Genomic DNA, 3,569 nt, shown 5'->3' with positions numbered 1-3,569 from the left:
ATGATCTCCAACTTCACTGTTCGATTTCTATTAAATCGAAAAACGATTTCAATAAATGTGACATACCTCCATTGTTGCCGACCATTTTGGTTGAATATACAGATGATCGATGTTTTTGGAAACTCTATATTCGAATATGGATATGATTTACCTTCGCCGGATTGAGAGGATGCATGCGATGAATACGGGTTTACGCCGGGAATGATTTGGAAAAGTAATAGAGGGCTTGCAATTTTAGTACCGATTCTACCCTTTTWGGATAAATAAGATTAATATTAATTATTTTTTAATTTTTAATTTCCTAAAATAAATTGATATAATCTAGGCCATTGATCGATAAAATGGACGGATGAGATTAGTTTACACGGTTCACACAAATGGTTCAAGTTTTCATTTGAACGCTCCTCTATATATATATATATATATATATGTTCATGTATATCTGTATCTCTCCATATTTTGAAAACTCTAACTAATTTCTGTATCCCTAGGTTGCAACTATGCTGAATAATCAAAATCCCTCACAAGAATAGAAGCTATCGAGATGTACGTCCTCTTCATTTCAAAACCATATTCAACCCATCACATTGCTTTATTATTTATTTATCGGATTTTTTTTAATTTAAAGAGTAATCTTGTCATTTAAATAGTTAACAGATAAGTGTGTTTATTTTTGTTTATGTGAGACCAGAGATCCAACCTAAGTCATATATTTAAGATAACTAGAAAGATACTCACATAATACAACGAAATACATTTCGATTTTATTGTTTTTTTTTTGTCTCAATCGATGTTATAATAGAATTTTATGTGGTTTTGAGAAAATGATAATGTTTTTATTTTTAAATAAAATATAAATACGAAGATATTATAAAAATTGAAAAAAATATTGATATTAGTATCAAACTAATATTTAATTTCTTTTTTTTATGTATTTCTTTAATGTATTTTTTTGGGGTTTAATAATATAATTTTTTAAAAAGATAATAATTAAGTTTTTTTTGTTAGAATTTAATTATTATCTTAATTATACTTTAGATTTTTTTATATTTAAAATATAATGTTTATCCTCTATTTGATTATGTTTATTTGCACTTAGTTATACGAATTCAAATATGGAGCTTTAATAAGTTGTACTTACGCACAAACTTACTTATAATCTTGAATTTTAAGTAATATGCATCAATAAACAGTAATTCATGCATAAAAAATAGTTTTTAAGAGTTTTTGTTAAATGTTTTATAATATAGTATAGATTAATGTTATTAATTAATGAGATAATTATTCTTATTTATTAAATCAAAATTAATACATTTTAAGGAAATTTCCTAACAATAAGGAACAAACATAATGTGATACCCAGTTACCCACTATGATACCACTGAACCCGCTGTGATATGTGATACCCAAGAACTTTAATACACTAATTTATAGTGATACTAATGTGATACTCATTGTGATATCAGTGTGCTACCATCTTAAATATGGATTGAGATCAAATATGATATGGGTTTTTATCAAACATAACCATTATGATACTCACATCAAGATTTGAAGAAAAGAAAGGGAGAAAAACAATAGCCTCAAACATAGGGTTCAAACCAGAAAAAATCCTTAAAAATGAATTTAGAAACCAAGAAAAACTCATATTTGAAACCAGATGGGGGTTTAGAAACCAGATCTATCTATACCGCTGTCATCAGCTGCTCCTATAATGTAGTTCACGTTGGTGTTTGATTTCAATACCTTTATGAATTCTTGGGTCCTTGGTCTTCGATTTCCAAACGCGAATCTTCTCGTCCCGATGGCCGGTCAAAATCTTGTTGCCGAAAATAATAGTAGCCTTTACAAGATCACTGTTGGATTTGAATGTGATAAACATCTTCATGTTTTTCCAAACGTGTATGTTCTTGCTGTCCGATTCGGCGTAGAAGAGGTCGGCGGTGGCAACAAGGGAATAAATATGGCCCTCTGTTCCCACGACAATTTCTTGGTTGACGTCTCCAAGTCCACTTGGTCCTCAATCAACCACCCACATCTCCATCACATTATCTCCTCTTTCCCCGCCGATTACCGATCTTTTTTGGATGACCCCTTTCCTGACTGTCGGTAGAAATTGAGGGAGATGGAAAGAGATAATTTTTTTTATTAGTGGTGAGAGATATAGAAAGATTTGATGAGCCTCGTATATGGAAAGATATAAACATGAGTTGTAATTTTTTTACTAAATTAATTTGATGGTTTTCTAAAACATAATAATAATTATCATAAATGATTGGTTAATATTGGAACTCACGGTTACTACAAACTAAACAGTTCTCATTTGATTAGACTCGTATATATATATATATACAAACACACACACACACATGTTCACACACTACATTAATATGCATTTGAGCAAAAAATGAGTAAATTACATGATTGGTCTCCGTGGTTTACATAAAATCACACTGTATGTCCCTAAATCAAAATAATTATGAAAAACGTCCTTATGGTTTACATCTTCACATGTCTTTGATCGTTGTGTCCTAACACCGTTAAAATCATTTGTTAAGCATGTTAACTAGAGGGGCATTATAGTCAGTTTACTATTTTTCATATTTAAAAAAAACTTTTAAGAAAACCACACGGACCAAGAATGTAATTTACTCTGTTATATATATATATATTGGGATCATATGAGACCAAGGCTTTTTCGTGAGACCCGTAAGACCAAATCTTAACCCTTGGATTAGATTTACAATCTCAATATTCATAATCACAAAATTGCCATGAGATTTCTCAATAATTACAAAATTGCCACCGTGCAATTTTAGACCATTAGATTGTTTGCTTATAAAGTTGATCAATGAATATAAATTGGTCTTACGGGTCTCAAGAAAAAATTTTGGTCTCACGTGAACCCAACCCTATATATATATCTAAAAATTGTATTCCTGTAGGTTCTATATAGTTTTTAATTTGAATTAATCTATTTCCAGATTCAGATCCATATGCAGATCTATCATCACCAGTATCAGTTAATAGCACACACGGAGATTTCTAGAGGCAATAAAGTAAGCAATGACAGACGTTAATATCCGACAAACGCCTGTCAAAACTTTAATAATAGAGATCGAACATAGAAACCGTATATTGTAACCTTATAGGCCTTTGATTTTTATGGCCTAAGTTTATAGGCTTTTTGACTTTTGTACCTTATCACTTGTATTATTAGTATCTTTATCTTATCAGACATATCTTTTGTAATCATAGATAAGCATATGAAGGTCTATAAATACCTTCATTCTCTTCATTTATAAATAAGTATATATATATATATATATATACACACACGTCAGCTCGTCCACCCCACGTCTTCATCTCCATGTCTGGTTATTGGAAGTAACCTACTGGTCTTCATCAAAACAAAACCTCATCATCTTCATCAACATCAACTCAAAAAGGACATGGATTATGTAATAAATTAAAATTACATTATTGGTCCCTGTGGTTTTCTTAAAAGTATAAATTAAAATATGAAAATATTAAAATGACTAAAATGCCCTCCGAGTTAACAAATCCTT

The sequence above is a fragment of the Cynara cardunculus genome (assembly GCF_001531365.2).
Source record: "Cynara cardunculus var. scolymus isolate 2C chromosome LG 3, CcrdV1, whole genome shotgun sequence".
In the NCBI taxonomy this organism is placed as follows: Eukaryota; Viridiplantae; Streptophyta; class Magnoliopsida; order Asterales; family Asteraceae; genus Cynara; species Cynara cardunculus.
The sequence above is the reverse complement of the archived record's forward strand: the minus strand, read 5'-3'. Positions refer to the sequence as shown.